This window comes from Pezoporus occidentalis, unplaced genomic scaffold (genome assembly GCF_034315485.1).
Source record: "Pezoporus occidentalis ecotype Australia unplaced genomic scaffold, CSIRO_AGI_Poc_V1 ctg28, whole genome shotgun sequence".
In the NCBI taxonomy this organism is placed as follows: Eukaryota; Metazoa; Chordata; class Aves; order Psittaciformes; family Psittacidae; genus Pezoporus; species Pezoporus occidentalis.
Window position 1 is genome coordinate 1,457,413 of NW_026914718.1, and position 19,339 is coordinate 1,476,751.

The 19,339-nt window shown below is 41.3% G+C and overlaps 1 long non-coding RNA gene across 1 annotated transcript in view; it reads right to left on the reverse strand.

The window, feature by feature from the left end:
* Nucleotides 1-18,837, reverse strand: part of LOC134167124 (uncharacterized) — a 43,342-nt gene extending 24,505 nt beyond the window's left edge. Inside the window, exon 1 of the long non-coding RNA XR_009966093.1 lies at nucleotides 18,714-18,837. This is a non-coding gene — a long non-coding RNA (uncharacterized LOC134167124). The remainder of the gene's footprint in view (nucleotides 1-18,713) is intronic.
* Between the last annotated feature and the right edge of the window lie 502 nt (nucleotides 18,838-19,339).

Genomic DNA, 19,339 nt, shown 5'->3' on the forward strand with positions numbered 1-19,339 from the left:
AGCTGGAATAACACACTCCTTCCCACAGCCCTTCTCTTTGTATCAACCTCTGGCAGAAAAGGGAGGTCAAAGCCAGAGACTATAACAGTTGCATTCACCAGAGTGGGAAATTCATCTTTTCAAGCCACTTGCCAACACTTAAACTCTGACATTTTTTCCTATGTGCTTAGTATCAGTAAGGATGCAGATTTTCTTTTCCTAAATCTCCCAAAGGGCAGTGGCAAATTCAGCACAGACCCTATGGGTCACTTTAGGGCTTGGTTATAATGAACAGCTCTTCAGGAGCGAAGTAAACAAGAATACCACTCCTTCATTTAAATCTTTGCCATCTCTTCCCCTGGAATGAGGAATCTCAGTTCTTTTTCCTTGGTGACAATTTAACCCCTCCAGTACCAAAAGCTCAGGGGCTCTCTAGGCATGTCATCTGCACTCAAGACAAGCAAGACAAGAAAGAAACCTGTCATTTAATAACTTCCTATGATACACTGGCTTTGGCTGAATGCTCAGGCAATGCCATTTTCTTCCACTTACACAAACCCAACATTTTTTGATGCTGAGATACAATACACCACCTTGACAGAATTTAGCAGCTGCCATCTGCTCTTTACATTCATTTCTCTGCATTGACATGCCCTTAGGTCCCAAATCTATTTTGTTTATCCTTTCACACTTCCCCTGAGGAGCCATTCCCTTTATAGATGTGTTTCTTACCCTACCTCCTCACGATACAGAAACCATATCCGTGGGTAACTTTCTATTCCTGACTTTTATAGTTTATTTACCCTGCAGAGAATCCTTGAACCATAGCATTCATTTGCAAGAAGATCCTTGAGGGAACATCTTGCAAAGAAACAAACATGAACTCCTATTGTTGTGTTAATTAATGAGTTTAACATGAGAACTGCAGCAAGTGGGAAGGCAGTGTGTGGGTGAGCCTCATTCCTAATTAATGGAATTAATTGAATTCAGATGGAAGGATAGAGCACTTTCTGGGGCAGAATGAAGAACTCTGAGGCATAATTAGATTAAACGGAAGAAAAACATCATTATTAGTTTATTTTAGGCTCTGGCCTTATCACTGCCATTTGTGTATGCTATTGGAAGGACATTTGAGCAAACCCTGAAGATGAAGGAGATTTTGCAGAATGCCAGTAATCACTTCCAGGTTTCCAAAGCTACTGCTAGTCACATTTCTCATATTAATACTGTTATGCAAATCCAGTCAAAGACAGAAAAGACATTGTGCAAATCAATACTGACTTTGGAAACCGATCATTTCCCATGGACTACACAACAAAACTCAATTCTGAAAGCTTTTCCTCAACTAACTTTGAGTCATGAACAAGCTCAGAAAGTGCACTGATTACAGATTATATGAAACAAAAACCCTTTTAATTACCCATGATGGATTAGTTTCTAGCTTTACATAGCAATTCAGTCAATTACAGTCCAGCAGGGTGTAACGAAGAGACAAATGAAGAAACTAACCACACTTCAGTTAGGAGAGCTCTGGAATAGTGCAACAGATGAAGAAGCAGCAATGTGCCCTACTAGCTTGGGTACCTACAGCTTCACTGGTTTATGCTGTTTCAATGGGCTATAGTTACTTCAAATGTAAGATGTCATGACTACAGTCATCCTTGCAACTGAAATTTAGGTCTAGCCTTAGAGTGGAGTTTTAACATTCTCGTAATAGTGAGGCTTGGGCAGTAAAGACCTTTTATCCTACTGTAAAATCCCAAGTGCTTCTTTCAGTGCAATTTTGGTCAATGAGAAGCAAGGACTTGATTAAACTGAATTCAGAAAGAGCATAAAAAAGATGGACAACCTTTCCTAAGAACAGACCCGATCAGCTTCAGTACATCAGTACAGTAGATCAGCTTCTTCCCTGAAACATAAAGATGTCTCTTACCAACCAATTTCCATTATGGGTGTTGGCAGCCAAGGACTAAAAGTTGGAAGGATGAATAATTATTTAGTGGAGAGCAATTTAAATCCTAACACAGTTGCAGTCTCAAACAAACATTATCCAAACCAACCATTCTAAAAGAAGCCTTCATTAGAGGGCATGTTTCCGGTTAACCCTCAGAAGCAGCATCGAGTTTCACATGGCATCACAAAGCCACTGCCCAGGAGAGTTTCCTCTCCCTGTTAAAGCCAGGCTGCATTGAGGAGGATGTGGGTTCTCATTCAATCCCCTCACTGCTGCATTATTCACTAATGCATCTGGTGTAGCCATTTGGAAACAGCTCTTCTCTCACATCTTGCCAGCTATGCTATAGCAAAGCAAGCTCTTTCTCAGAGATTTTAACTCATACATAAACATATAGATCATGAGTAATTGCCTTTACCTTTGCTTTTCAAATAATACTGTGAAACAAGCAGAGCAAAGACATTCCTGTTCTGGCCAATTCATAGTTGAGGCCTTCAGGCATAACTTGGATGAAGCAAACGTTACACTACTTTTGTGGTCTCACACAGAGTCCAGAAACCTCTTCAACCTCAAATTATGACCTGTATTACAGTCCTAAGAGGTGCACAGACTCTGGAGCTACAATCTCTGTACTACTGTGAAGTTTTGCTCCAAACCAAAGCAAGCAAACAGAAAAACCTCAGTCTAGCAAGTGACATTTCCATTTTTGTCAAAGGAAGTACCCAAAACTGCTGTATGATCTGTCCTCCTCAGCGAGGATGAAATCCCTCACTAGCTCATTTTACTGAACCCCCAATCGGTTGCTTAGCTCATGTTCTTAGCGCTTCTATATTGAAATTATGAGGACAGCACTGGCTACAGCTCCATCACCACTAGAAACATCAATCAGTTACACAAGCATCGCAAGAAACAGTCGGATTTTCAACTCCACAGCTCCAAACACCTGCACAAGCTAAATACCCATTTTCAGGTCTTTGGCAGAAAAGCTGAACACGCCTGGCTGGTTGTCAAATTCATCATCAGGCCTTAGAAATAAGCAAACCTCAATGGTGCTATAAATCAGCTCTTCAGAGATACTGTGCTCTATGGAAACAACTGCTGTAGTCATATTTAAATATGTTTTGGAATTACTGTTCCTGGCAAGTGTTAACAGCACTGTCAAAAGTGTGTGTGACATGTTAACACATTAACTGAATCAAAAGCCATTTGAAAGACCATTTTTCAATAGCTAATTGCTGGTCTGAATCTACAGAAACAACCACAATGGGAGAATACGGAGCCCAAAAAAGTCCAATAAAGAAATCCATCAGTGCAACCCTACAGATGAGGAAATATAAGGAAAAAGATATTACTGGGATACATCTGACACATATGTAAAGGTGAATACAAAGGAATTAAGAAATTAGGAATTACAGACTTGGATTTTCAATACAATTCTCAGTGCTGTCTATCCTAATAGACTAAGTTGCAAATCTACAAGTCTGAAACAAGTAACTGATGCTACAAAGTCAGTGTTTTCTCTTAATGACATCCAAAAGCCAGGTTAACTGTAGGTAACTACAGTTAAACCTAAATACTGAGAAACAGGGAAAATACTGAGAAACACAAACACAGTTCTCAACTACAAGCAACACTAACACTACTACAACATTGATTTGTATTGTCTTTCGCTGTCCCACAAACAGTAAGAATTTCTCTTCAGTATGCACATGCCATGGTCAGCAAGCTAAATTGTATCTCATATGCGGACAATCCCTTTCAAAAGAAAACAAGAGGATGACACCAGTCCAAAATAAATGCACTTACAGAGGCCACTATAAAGGAATCAATATGTATTACCATACAGGACCACAACAACCTGCTTACAATAATGCGTTTTCTGGTATTGAGAATATTCTTTCATACGTTCTTGATTTAGATTTCCAAGTAAATGTCACTAAGTTCCCAACTCTATTCCAGCTGAACAGCAGAAGAAAAGCAAGATACTCTGGAAATTTCATTGAAAACCTCTCAACTTTGATCTGTGCAGAGCAATAGAATCAACAGTCTCAGAGGAATGGTCTTCCTTTTCAGACTTACTAATCCGACACACAGGAGAATTTCCAGCACGTTGCAAAGTACAAACAATTAGTAACCCCAGCCTCTCCCTCAACAAGCATTCTGCATACAACCTTCACAACTGAAGGTTAAAAATCATAGCAGCATAATTTTCATAACAACTGGCAATAAAAGACCTGGTTAAAGATGGGTCCTTCTGTCTCCTGCACCCTAAAGAACAGAAAAAAGGACACACTGGCTTATGTCAACAGAAAGTGCGGGTACCTTGATACCCTGTCGCAGAGATTAGTTTGTAGTAGGAGCTTGGAGAAACAATACAAGAGCTGGGTAGATGCAGAGTTTTACTCTTTGACACACTCTTCTACCAAACTGCACCTCAGGGAGCTTCAAAGACAGATATTGCAGTATTAAGAGTCACCTTATTATTTTCAGGCACACGCATAGGCTTACTTTCTAGTCAGTGGAGAGAAGTCAGTCACTGAGGTCACAGCTCACTTATTCCTAACATCTCCATCTTTGACCAAAAAGTGCCTAATTCACTGCCTTCAGGAAGGCTTGAGGTTGATCTAGATCTCCTGTCAATACAGGACAAGGCAGGAGCCTTCATTTAGCCAGATGAATCTAACTTTTTACATTAAAATAAATTTAAATTGACAAATTTTTCCATCTTGAAATTTAATTAAGCATTTTGCAAATGTAGTTTAAATACCTGCTGTGGGCAACATGGTTACACTTCTGCTTTTTAAGTTCAGTATCTGGATAATTCACTTGATACCCCTGGGTTTTGTGCTGCGAGATGCAATCATCCCTTGTTGATCTTCCTCATCTATTCTTTATTTTAGAGTTCAATCTCCCCTCCATTGTTTCATGTCTAATGGGCTGAAAATACCAGATCTACTAAAACTAAGTAGATTATCAAATTTGTTGAATCATATAATACTGTTCTCTGTCATATTTACTACTTAATATTGAGTACTTTCAAGCAAGCATTTTTTTGACCTCCGCTGAATATTAAGCCCATATCTGTAGTATTATAGAACAACTTTATTACACAAAATATATAATTTTCATACTGATATTCAAAATATGAAGCCCTCAAACTGTGGGGTACTATTGGTGAACATCAGACATTTTTATTTATACAGCTAATTTTTCCCTTCCTGTTTGTTACATCCCAGATATATTTATACAGAACAATCACATCCCTTCTCCATATACTTGCCAGACTAAACACCACAAGTTCCTTTAGCTTCCTGTCTCTTCCTTCACCTGATCTCTGCACAGCCCATCCCTGCAAGTCTCCATTTCACTTCTTTCTCTTTTGGATCTCACTACATCCATGAGACTACAGAGGCCCAAAAGTCATAGCTATTCCATGAATGCACTAGCATACATGAATACATTGCACTAGTCTGCTTTATGTCACATGAGTACACGTAGATGAAGATGCAACAGCTGAAGGAACCAGAATTAATCACCTTCTGTCTAAAGAAGGGCATCTTCTCTGCAGGAAACAGAGAAAGGGAAACAGAATTTGATTTCTATTCCTGTTTCCATGGCTCAGGCTAATGTCAAAATTCAAATAACTTCTCTGTGATTCTGACACTGCCAAAGTGGGACAGCCCAAGTTCAGTTTTCTCTGAAAGGCTCCTACATTATGTATCAGCTTGCACTTGGAATCCCTTCTTGCTGAAATTCAAAGAGCAGGAGTTTTGTTTTGTAGTGCGGTGAAATTAAAGCATACTGTCATGACTGGAGCAGGGCCACCAGACTGATAGGGTAGGTATGAAAGCTGTGTTGTCCTACCCACTTACATTCAAAAATGCACAAAGGCCAACTGAAAACTTTGTGTGTCATCAACAAGCTCAAATTAATTCCTCTGTAGCCATATCTTTGACCTCGTATTTCTTGGCTGGGGTGATTATTGTTTAGTGACAAAAAACGTCTTGATCTCATACCACACTCTTGATTCCCCCTACAACTAGTCCTCAATTCTCTATCAGCAAGTGCAAAAGCTAATTTTCAACCCAGAGAGCCAAGCTCAGAGCTTGTCCCCTGCACTGGGCCAGATGGCATCAGCAGTAGTTTTGGTGCAGAGAACGTACCAACCTGCACCAGACACTGGTTCCTTCCCTCGGTTTCACAGAGGCTAGCTTAAGTTCCTTAAATTTTTCCCAGCACAAAGTGGCCATACAACTGTGGGTTCTCATAGGGTGAGGGCACCTCACCATAGATTTCACAGGTGTTCCAGCTGCAACCATCCCTCCATTCTCACACCCACTCTCTCCACCCTTGAAGCTTTTCAAAAGGGGCAAAGGCACAAGTGACCCTATGTAATGGTGGCAACTATCCTCCTTTAATAGGGAAGCTGGACCAGATGATTTCCAGAGCTCACTTTGAACAAGCATTTCTATCATTAAATGAACCATTTTCCTCTCTGCCCAATATAGCCTTGCTTTGCCTCTCTGCCTTAAGACCAGAAATCATTCAAGTAAAGAGGAAAACAATAAAGCAGCAGCTCTGCAGCCTCCATCGGTGTGGGCTCTTTTCCCCTATCATGTCCAAACCCAGTGTGGACTAGAGTGAGTTGTGAAAGGCCATGTGAGGATACAAGACTGAATGGAGAACTGAGGGATCAAAAGGATGCAACAAGTGCTTCTAACCTGGGCTGGACTTTGCCTTGGAGTTTTTGGGAAGCGTATTACCTGTTGTAAGCAAAAGGCATATCAGGGCTATTCTCATGATTTAATAGCGGACAGTGTGCTTGGACCAGGCTCTGCTTCATATAAGTGTCGCCATTAACCCTAGTTCTTTCAGTAAATCTGTTTGTGTCAAGCTTCAAATACACCCTCATCTACACCTTGTGGTACAGAGCTTGCACTGAGTATAAACAACAGTTTCACGTGTTCCGGGTGTCTTCCATTGAGCTTCACTGGCCAAGTGTGTTTTCCAGCCAAGCTGGAGCTATTGCTGTACGATCTCCAGCACAATTACTCACAATGTTCTTGTGTTCTTTCCCTGTCTCAGCGTGTTGCTTCCTGTGAAATTTTCCATAACATCTTCAGCTAGTCTTTAGCCTTGTGGGAAACAGAAGCAAATCATCTCTCTGAACTCAAGACCACACAAACAGAAGGCTGAAAGCATTACAGTGAAACTCATCTCTGAGCAAAGGCTGTTCAACACAAACACACTGCCATTCAGTTCCAGTCACAAGAAACATCTCCTCTTGCTCTTTTTCTTCTGTCCTCCCACCCTCTTGGGAAAAAACAAAACCCAAAAGAACCAACACTGTTATTTCTGGGAAGAAGAAGAAAAAAAAAAAATCCTATTTGGGTCCAAGACATAAGAATAAGACTTCACCCAAAGATCTGCACATCTGCGAAACACAAATTACATTAGCGCACATAATGGAAACACACACATTGTAAATGTTGCTACTCAGAGACATACAAACTGCAACACTTCAGCCCTCGGAGCTGAGTGTCAGCTGGTGTTAATTATCAAAGCTCTCCGGTTCCAGTGGAGATCAGCTGAGATACTACGGTCCTGGGCCACTGAACTTCTCCTGAGCCTCCACCCAGCTACAACACTACATACAGTGCTGCAGGTACTGGCACATGCTCCCAACCACAGCTCTGAAGCAGTGCACTTCTGGCTCTTACCCAGTCAAAACAGTCACACATTCTGTGGAAAGCGGCAAGTGAGACAGAAAGCACATTAGCACCCAGTGACCTACATACAAATAGTAAAGTGGAAGTAACTAGGAGATGTAACCTCCCATAGCGCAATACTGACCTTTGGGGATCAACTCCCCTTACTTACGAGAAACATGGCACTATCACCAGCGCACTTAAGCTCATGTGATTATCTCCCTCTCCCAAAGTCAGGCAAAGCTTTCAACCAGGAGTATTTGGAACAATCAGGAATTTTACTGCTAACTTTTAAGTACTGTCTCTGTGCTTAAAGGGTAAAGAAAAAGTGAATTCTGCTACTGATGGTGAGCTGTTTGCACACATTAGTCAGTTTTTATGGGTTATGTCCGTAATTACTACTGAGTGATAGTATGCAGAAAGATGAGCCTGCAGAAGGCAAGGTTCAAGGTCACCATCCTTCAGGGTGATCACCATCAGTGGTGTGCAATGAACCAGACATAACCAGACACATAACAGCATAGAAAGTCCAAAATTCAGCTCTCGCAACAGCAGACCTGCACTTGCTCTGTAGTATCACGTCAACTTCACCTAACTGATGAGAGCTACCTAGCATGATTTCAGGAATTACTGAAAAGCCCCAACTTTCCCATTTACCTTCAATCAAAGAGAATTCATTTCTCATATATCCTCATCATAACAATTCTCAAGATGCAAGGAAAATACAGCTGGAAGCAAAACCCCAACAGATACTTTAACATCTCATTTGTAAACTTCAAATAAATACTTAAAACCCTGTCATAAAAAAATCCTGGCTAAAAGGCAAAATCTTAGAAATTCACTGGGAAACAATTCCTTTTTCATAGTACTTGCCCTGATCAAAGACATCGGATACTTGCAGCCATAGGATAGTCACAAGAATTACTCTATTACAGTGCATATGGGAACTGCTCAGTGTCTGTTACAGAGACAACTGGCACTCAAAATCATGATTTATAAGCCTAGACACATGAATATTATTCAGGCAGAATGGGACCAGACCAAAATTAATAAGTATAGCATGCATTCAAGCAGTAAGATTTATGTGACTAATATATTAATGTTTCTATTAAAACCTGTACAATACAGAAGAGCAGATATAGGGAAAAAAATCTGCAAGGTTAACCTTTTTCTTTCTAAATATGACTCACAAAATTATGTTTTGTTTAATCCTGTTAAAGTATTATAATAAATATAGTATTTTTTTCCTTTAATAAATATATATAAATAAATATAGTAATATTCCCCTTTCCCTGAAGGTGTTCACAAATGGTGTAGACAAGGCCCTCAGTGACATGGGTTAGTGGTGGCCTTGGCAGTGCTGGGGAATGGTTGGACTTGATGATCTTTAAGGTCCTTTCCAACTGAGTTGATTCTATAGTTCTATAGTTCAATAATTTGCTGCAAACTCAGGTTAGCATCCAGGGTACCAGGAAAATCACTAGTCAGGCCGATAGCATAAACAGCTATACAGTCATAACTGCTTCCAAATCCCACAACTTGATATACACACAGAAGCAAGAATCCCGAGGAGAAAATCCACCTGTCCTCTTAGCAATCAAGTATTTGTTCCTCATGTTATGCAACCAAATCCTGAAAGAAAAGCACTTAATTATGGAGCAGGTACAAAAGTCATACAGTTGGTTGAATTTGTGCTTCTAAACATCTGGGGCTGTTTGTTTGTTCTTCTGCCTTTGATCTGGCTGTATATTCCTTTGCCAAATTATCTTTGAATAAAATTCCTTCAGTTTTGGTTCACAAGCAATATTGTAAGCTTTGGCCATTAAAACATCATCTGGAATTTTCAGCATTTGACAAGACTGTCAGTTATTAATATGCTCTTGGCTCATTGTTCCACATCCTCTGCTCATACCTCAAAACAATTGTTATGTTTTTGCATGTACTTCTATTTAAATGTTGAAGTTTTTCAATAGGGTTAGCAAGTCTGAGAAGCCTACACTAAAAATTATGTTAACTTTTAAAGGTATTATTTGACAGTACTAGTTCATATTTACATAATTCCATTTAAATCAACAATGCAATTCAGATGCAATTTTTTAGTCATTTGTTTATTCCCTTTACAATTCCTGCCTTTGTACTGGTAGTCAGTGGGGTAAGTGATCTCCAGCCTTGCATCTTGGAGAATTAAAAACAACCCAAAAACCACAACAAAATAGACCAAAAAACCCAAACCCAACACAAACAAGACACCCCTTCCCCACCCCTTACAAGTAAACAAAATAACAAACAGAAGAAGGAAAAGGGTTTGGATACCAAATAAACTTGAGGAAAGAGAACTATTTTGAGCAAAGGAAAGCCAGAGTTTTAGTAGGGAGTGATTTTTTTATTTGTACCTATTCCTGAGTCTCAAAATGACACTTTCCTTATGTTCAGTAACTGCACATACATTTTGGTTTAGAGCTTTTTGTTTCACAAGCTGTATCACTTATACCTTAATCCTAGAAACAACATGTTCCTCAGAGCACAGTTTACTGCAAGGAATAGATTTATACCTTGGTTTCTTCCCCAGCAAAAACAATCTTTGGGAGGATCAGGTAATCCCATGCAATATAAAACTTAATAGCACATTCCACTGATCTTTCTGTATTAACGTAAATCAAAAATGCCAATATTGTGTCATTAAAGGTTCCCGTTGTATTATATCTTAGCATGAACTTTCTTGACATGGCCAAGTTTGTGTTTAGATATAGCCATTAATCTCCAGGAACAATCTGTATGTTCCCGTCAAAAGGAACTTAGCAGCCCAGAGAATACGTGGACTATTGGAACAACACGAGCCTCAAGTCCTCAACAGGACTTGCCCAGGAGGCGGCAGCTCAGCTCTCGCGAGCAGCTGACTCACCGAGGGCAGAGCCAAGAGGCTCGGCTGCAGCTGTGAGCGGTTAAAAACCTGGCCAGGGAGCGCGAGCGACCAGGAGCGCGGCGAACAGAGAGGGTTGAGGCAGTCTGCGCGGGCAGGCGAGTGGGGTGACCACCTGATCAAGAGGACTCGACTGGAGCGCAGGAGGAGGAAGGACTGCTTGCTTGCGCAAAGAGACGTAGACGGACCGATCGACCAGATAGATTATGGTCACCACTCGATCAAAACCTGTAGTTAGGAATAACGTGGGTACCCAGACTGAGCCTTCCTGCAGACACGTGGCCATGCTCTTTATGTGAAAGAGCAACTAGAATGTATTGAGTTCTGTCTAGGGACAGATGAGGACCAAGTGGAAAGTCTGTGGGTGCGAATTAAGGGACAGGCTGGTACGGGTGGCACAGCTGTGGGGGTCTATTATAGACCTCCTGATCAGGACAAAGGAGTTGATGAGGCTTTCTACAGGCAATTGAAAGCAGCCTCACGACTACATGCCTTGGTCCTTATGGGGGATTTTAACTAACCCGATATTTGCTGGAAGACTTACATAGCCAGTCATTCACAGTCTAGGAGGTTCCTCCAGTGCATTGACGACAACTTCTTAATGCAAATGATGGACGAACCAACTAGGAGAGGAGCGCTGCTGGATCTGGTACTCACCAACAAGGAGGGTCTGGTTGAAGTAGTGACGGTCAATGGCAGCCTGGGCTGCAGTGACCATGAGATGGTGGAGTTTAGGATCTTGTGTGGGAGGAATAGAATACCTAGCAAGGCCACATTTCTGGATTTCCGAAGGGCAAACTTTGGCCTCTTCAATCAATTGCTAAGGGAAGTATCATGGCAAAGGGTACTAGGTGGTAAAGGGGCTCAAGATAGTTGGTCAGCATTCAAGGACCACTTCTTCAAAGCTCAGGATCAGAGTGTCCCAATGAGTAGGAAGTCAAGTAGGGGAGCCAGGAGACCGGCATGGTTAAACAAAGAACTGCTGGGCAAACTCATACAGAACAAGAGAATCTATGGATTATGGAAGGAGGGGCTGGCCACTTGGGAGGAATATAGGACAGCTGTTACAGGATGTAGGGAAGCAATTAGGACAGCTAAGGCCTCCTTGGAACTTAATCTGGCAAGTCGGGTCAAGGACAATAGGAAGGGCTTCTTCAAATACACAGCAAATAAAATCAACACAAGAAGCAGTATAGGCCCATTGCTGAATGAGGTGGGTGCCCTGGAGACAGAGGATATAAAGAAGGCAGAGGTGTTGAATGCCTTCTTTGCCTCTGTCTTTACTCCTAAGGACTCTCCCCAGGGGACCCAGATTCCTATAGCCCTGGAAGGAGTCAAGATAAGGGAGGAGTTTGCTTTGGTAGATGAGGATTGGGTTAGGGATCAGTTAAGTAATCTGGACATCTATAAATCGATGGGTCCGGATGGAATACACCCGTGGGTGCTGAGGGAGCTGGTGGAGGTCATTGCTGAGCCACTCTCCATCATCTTTGGTAAATCGTGGGAAACAGGTGAGGTGCCTGAGGATTGGAGGATGGCAAATGTCACGCCGGTCTATAAGAAGGGCAAGAAGGAGGACCCGGGTAATTATAGACTGGTCAGCCTTACCTCCATCCCTGGAAAGGTGATGGAACAACTTATTCTTGACACCATCTCTAGACATATCAAGGATGAGGGGCTCATTAACAGCAGCCAACATGGCTTTACCAAGGGGAAGTCATGTTTGACCAAATTTATAGCCTTCTATGAGCAAGTAACTAGGTGGATGGATGATGGTAGAGCGGTAGATGTGTTTTTTCTTGATTTCAGTAAGGCATTTGATACTCTCTCCCACAGCATCCTCACAGATAAGCTAAGGAAGTGTGGGCTTGATGATCAGGTAGTGAGGTGGATCAAGAACTGGTTGGAAGGAAGAAGGCAGAGAGTTGTGGTCAATGGGGCAGAATCTAGCTGGAGGTCTGGGACTAGTGGAGTCCCTCAGGGGTTGGTGCTGGGACCAGAGCCGTTTAATATTTTCATCAATGACCTGGATGTGGGAACTGAATGTACCCTCAGCAAGTTTGCTGGTGACACTAAACTGGAAGGAGTGGCTGACACACCAGAGGGCTGTGTTGCCATTCAGTGAGACCTGGACAGGTTGGAGAGTTGGGTGGAGAGGAATTTGATGAAATTCAACAAGGGCAAGTGTAGAGTCTTGCATGTGGGGAAGAACAACCCCATGTACCAGTACAGGTTGGGGGCTGACCTGCTGGACAGTAGTGAAGGGGAAAGGGACCTGGGGGTCCTGGTGGACAGGAGGATGACTATGAGCCAGCAATGTGCCCCTGTGGCCAAGAAGGCCAATGGCATCCTAGGGTGCATTAGAAAGGGTGTGGTTAGTAGGTCAAGAGAGGTTCTCCTCCCCCTCTACTCTGCCTTGGTGAGGCCGCATCTGGAATATTGTGTCCAGTTCTGGGCCCCACAGTTCAAGAAGGACAGGGACCTGCGGGAGAGAGTCCAGCGCAGAGCTACAAAGATGACTAAGGGAATGGAACATCTCTCTTATGAGGAGAGGCTGAGGGAGCTGGGACTCTTTAGCTTGGAGGAGACTGAGGGGTGACCTCATCAGTGTTTACAAATATGTAAAGGGTGAGTGTCAGGATGATGGAGCTAGGTTTTTTTCAGTGATGTCCAGTGATAGGACAAGGGGCAATGGGTGTAAACTGGAGCATAGGAGGTTCCATGTGAACATCAGGAAAAATTTCTTTACTGTGAGAGTGACAGATCACTGGAACAGGTTGCCCAGGGGGGTTGTGGAGTCTCCTACATTGGAGATATTCAAGGCCCTCCTGGACAAGTTCCTGTGTGATGTACTCTAGGTTACCCTGCTCTTGCAGGAGGGTTGGACTAGATGATCTTTTGAGGTCCCTTCCAACCCTTAGGATTCTGTCATTCTGTGATTTATAATACCATTCTTCTCAAACACTGGAAAAGTTTCTTTCCTTTTACAACTGTGGATATGCAGCCTGCTCTTTGTGGTGTCTGTATCTAGTGAGGTAACAGAGGGGCTGAAGAAGTCAGCAGAACGCTCTCATCACAAGTATGAAAATACGGGGTTTAATCTCTACCTTAGAAAAAGACAAAGTTTTAGTGATGCAAACAAGTTCCATGGTTTTACCTTGAAATTAAATGTAACAAAGGATTTGAAATAGAAAGTGAGGGTCAAAAGTTTTTTAGCTGAAGAAAAAACATCCATGAGACTGACAAGTATTAGTAATCTTCATCTTAAAATATCCATGAAAATAAAACAGAGGGATGGATATTGTTTACTTTAAAAACAATTTCTTTTCAAGAAACACTTTCTGGAACTAATTTACTAAAACAATGTGACCTTCGCTCAGCTTTTCCTTTTTGGAAAACTGAAAAAGAAGTTTCAAATAGGAAAAACATGGGCTGCTGAATGAGGGGACAAGAATGAGGATTAAAAGGAACAATATTCTCCAGCATATCTTATGATGGCAAATATTTTCCAAAACCTAAAAGCAAAGTTAACCAAACCCAGTCCTTAGGTCTGTGCACTCATCTACTGCCTCAGACAACTGCAGACAATTGAAGGTGCTTGGCTAAAATCTTAAACGAGCAATTTTTAGCGCAAGCTTTTTGTTTAGCCACATTTCAGTCTGCAGCCAGAAACAAGCAAAGAGACCATTTATGTGTTACCCACTTTATAACATAAACCAAAATACCTGTTATTTTGTTTCTGGGGTGGGTTTTTTTACTCAGATCATGTAATACACCTTGGGGTTTAACCAGTCTTGATTGAAAAACCCCCAAAACATACAGATGCAGTAGATTCTCAATTGCCTTAGAGATACAGTTCTACTTCTTAAGGACCTTCGAGATTGAACACTGACTTTTGCTTAAACTTAAGCTTGCTGATATTGGTAATGATAAGGCCGTAACAACATAGACATAACATACCTTCACATTCATATTCAATAGCTCATTAATTCCAAAAACTATGTTCCTTCCCTAGAACACAGCATTTTGGGGGTGTCATCACCTTCAGTCATCACCTGAAGACCATGCTAGTGCATGTGGATTACAGGGCACGGTTTCTATCCTTTACACATCATCTACGTTCTTTGCTGTATGAGCACCTCTTTATTAAAGTACTTTTTAACAGGCCCATCTGATGAACTACCACAATGAGAATATTCTGTAGAAACACTATAGTATTTTCTGACCTTTATGTCCCTTGAAAATTTAACCATTCATATACGATTTATTAGCAAGAAAACAGCGACACTAAAATGCACCTACAGACATCTGCATACAAGTTGCCTCTATTTATCTGACCTAAATGATTAACTGTAAATCCATTTAGGATATTCTGAATCAAGTAAACATATTGCTATTTCAGTATCACACGATGTGATACTAAGGGCTGGGGAGAGCAAACAGATTTGCATATCTCTTTCTTACCATATGGTTATAATATACTTTTTCTTAGTATTTAAAAATGACAAAATCATGTTTGTTTGGCATGGCATATTTTCATTGGGCATTTAAAGCTTCTATTTACATCCCATAAGACTGTATTAATTACGTCCCAAATTGGCATTTAGTGTTTTGACCATTAAAAATAGTGCGTAAAAACTTTCTTCAAAGTTCCTATTATCCTAAGTTGGCAAGGTTTAACAACTGTAAGTACTTATTATATGTTAAGACATCAAATCCATGTAATGGATTAAATACTAACTTCTTGCTTGTATAAAACTCTCATTTGTCTTATTCGAGTTCCAAACCTTTTAAGCAATACCAATAATCTCAATGCAATTTGCTCAGCAACATTAAGTTCACCATCTGCTCTCAATAACAGTACAATTTTTTCTGGGCATGTCTGAAGCTTCAGGATTATTCCCATTAAGTTTGCTTGTTTAAAAATCATTAATGCAACTAGAATTATTTCTATCGGCTGGATCTTGTGGACAGAATCACTTGTGATTAAGTAATGGTGTACCTGAGGTATGTTGAGGAGACATGGAAGAGGCAGTGGTTTAGTTGTGGAACAGGTTTTCCTGCAATTTCAATGAAAAAATTATGTTTCTGTCCTGTTTTTATTAAGACTCAACAGAACCATTATCCCCCCAAAACATCCCATTTTTTGTTGAATTAAAAAAGAGCAAACTGAAATCTCAGTCCACACAATCCTCAAATGAACAGTCTAACCTCATCTAGCAACAAAACTGAGTGGAAGACTCCTGTTGTTTTCTTTGAATCAAGCTCTTAATTCCACAGCTGAAAACCAAGTTAGTTTGAAGAAGAGGGAATTGCTCAACAGACATTACTGAGCTAGTTGCAGTCTGCACCTGTTCCATCTGTGGTCTGTACCATCAAGCAGAACAATGGTACAGATGCAGCCCAGCACCTCAATAAATTCAGTATTGGTTTCAAAGAAACTGTTCAGCTTTGTGACCTAACTTCAGCTCCCATAGCCAACTGCTCGGGGGTGGCATCTGTCAGCATGGACAGGTACAGCAAACAGTCTGAAGGGCCTAAAAAAGTAGATTTAAACTTTCTGAAGAGAATCAACTCACCCATCTATTTTGAATCATAGAATTACAGACTGGTTTGGGTTGGAAAGGAACTTACGATCATTCAGTTCCAACTCCCTGCCACAGGCAGGGACACCTTCCGCTAGACGATGTCACCCAAGGTTCTGTTCAACCTGGTCTCGAACACTGCCAGGGATGGGGCAGCCACAGCTTCTCTGAGCACCCTGTGCCAGTGCCTCACCACCCTCACAGTAAAGAACTTCTTCCTTATATCTAACCTGAACTTCCCCTGTTTCAGTTTGAACCCATCACCCCTTGTCCTATCGCTACAGTCCCTGATGAAGAGTCCCCTCCAGCATCCTTGTAGCCCCCTTCAGATACTGGATACTTGTAGGTCCCCACCCTCCTTCAGCAAGTTAGAAGTTAGAAAATAAATTTGCATTCTGAAAACAAACTGGAAGCAAAAAATCAGCAGACTGGGTTTTGAGAGGAAGAAGATATTAAACATAGATAACATCACACAGCAAACATCAACACATGACAACACACCCATTTCTGGGACCTAAAAGTAACAAATTTAAATTTTACAGAGATACCACCATTTCCTAACTAGATAGCTCAGAGCATCCTGCTTTAAAGATTCCGATTGCTACGCTGTCCTTCAATAGTCAACATAAATGGCACAAAAGCAATCTATGAAAACACTGTTTCTGTTAAAAACTACTCTGACCAGGGAGGATGTCAGAGGAGGATGTTTTCCAGACAATATCCTATCTATTGTTTAAAACAGGTGCTCTTAGAGATCTTTGTTCAGAATATAAACAAGGCCGAAGTACTTAAAGTTCACCGAATACAATCACAAAAAGCCAAACAAAACACAGAATGATGTTGACTTTTAATGCCTCTGAGTGGATACTTTTAAACTGGCAAGATCCATCAGAGCCTTGGGCGACAGTGTGAGGCGTCACTGTCCATGGCAGCGAGTTGGAACTGGATGACCTCAAGGTCCTTTCCAATCCAAACCACTCTGTGATTCTATGACCTTATGCTGGGTTTTCTGTCAAAATGACACTGGGTTCCTAATAACTACACTTTTAATAATTACTACTTCAGTAGCTACTTTAAGATTATTACAAACACCTAGAAATTTAAAAGCTCCAACAGCGTTGTTGTAATCTCATTTCAAAACGTCAGTCAAAAGGAAATATTACTGCCTATTTTTTTCAGATCTGTTAGTCACAGCTGGTGGCATCTCCTCTTGCTCTACTTCTCAACTAACAGAAAGAAGCTAACTCAAACCCACAATTTTTTCCCCAGATAAAAAGTATCTGATACTTGCCTATTCTTATACTGCCAGACAAGGAAAAAGCTTTATATATATTTTTATACATATATATATGATACCAATATGCATGGCCCCTTTCACTCAAATGCACATGACTCCCACTTACCCTGAGGTTGGAAATTGTGTCACTGATGAACAATGATGGACAGAAAGTAAAGTATGCCTTATCAATATTAAACTAATTTTCCTAATTTCATTTTCAATTACCAGGTTATGAAGGCGAAGAGTAATACAAAAGAAAGTTATATAAAAATACCACAGAATATCCTGTAACATCATGCTACAATTTAGTGTGATCTAGTCCAATCCCTCACTCAGAGCAAGGCCAACTTAGACCCATTGTAAAGGACTTTCTCCAAGCCAGTTGGAATATTCCCAAGACAAGAAATTTTGCAATCACTCTGGGAAATCTGGTTCAGGGGCTGACCACTCTCATGGTGAAAAGCCATCTTCTTAATATCTAAATGTGATGTTCACTGTTCCACCTTGCATCTGTTGCCTCTCCCCTATCACTGTGCATCTTTAAAGAGAGTTTGGCTCTGTCTGTTTTATGCCCTCCCAGTAGACAGCTGAGGACAGAAATTAGATCTCTCTTCAAGGCTGAACTTGGTTCTCTCAGTTGCTCCTTACATTCTGAGTCCTCCTGCCTGCATTTCTACTGGACTTCCTCCAGTAATGTCACTGCCTGCCTAGTATGGGGGAGGCAGAAACTAGACAGTGCTCCAGATGTGGTGTCACCAGTGCCAAACAGATGGGAAAGATCACTTCCCTATGTCATGGATAGAGTCATGCACTTCGAGATGCTAATATAAACCAGCGTGCTAACAAAGTTCAATGGTAAATACAACAGTGACTTAACATGATTCAATGGCAAGGTACACTTGATTATTTCCTGCATAGAGGACAGGGTTAGACAAAACCATCAGGGAGACCCTCCTGCTGAATCATGACATTCAGAAAGGACCTTCGTGCTTTTTAACCTCCTTTTCAGAGAAGAGTCTAGGCATGGCTGGATCCAATCCTAATCTCGCATTTGCTCAACAGTTCATGTCTAAAGGACTCTGCATGCATGATCAATCCTTCATATCACTTAGCTTTCAAAGTTTAGTATGCTATTAATCACTTACCAAGAATCTGTAGCAGCATGGAATCTCTCAGCCTCGAGGAGTAACCTTGAGAGGTATCCCTGCTCAAGGGAAGATCTTGCTGCCTTACAGGAGTGCTGAACAGGCCCTGCACTACCCACTATTTATAAAGTAAAATGATTTACTTAAAAGTTGTATTTGCATACAACTGGGTCACCATTCCAGACAGCCTTTGGCTAACATGTTGCCTACCATTCCCAACGTCCAGAGTAAGCCCCACTGATGGTTATGGCTGGGGGGGGCGCACACCACAACAGCCTACTGGCTGCTTTCTTACTAACATAGCTCAGGATACTGTTTGCCAAGCAGCACAGTGGCAGCTTATGTTCCACTTGCCCACCACAAGCCTGCATCTTTTCCCCCCAAAAAATGCTTTCCATCCAGCTGGTCCCCAGTTTTTCTCAGTGCACCAGGTTTGTCCATCACAGGCTGGGGACTTTGCACGTGTCTTTTTTGAACCTGATGAGGTTTACCACAGACCAGTCTTGAACCATGTCAAGGTTCCTTTAAATAAGCAACTCTGCCCTACACCATACTGAATGCTCCTCTATTTTGTACTGCCTTAAAATTGCTGAGTCCAACACTTTCTCACTGTCCAGGACATTAATAAAGACACTGACCAGCATATTTCAAACTCACTTCAGAAAATTATCATTAAATCCATCTCTACAATGTCTTTGGGCAAGATGCGGATGTCATTTCCTAAACAAATTCAAAGTAATTCTTCTAACAACATTTAGTGAATAAACGA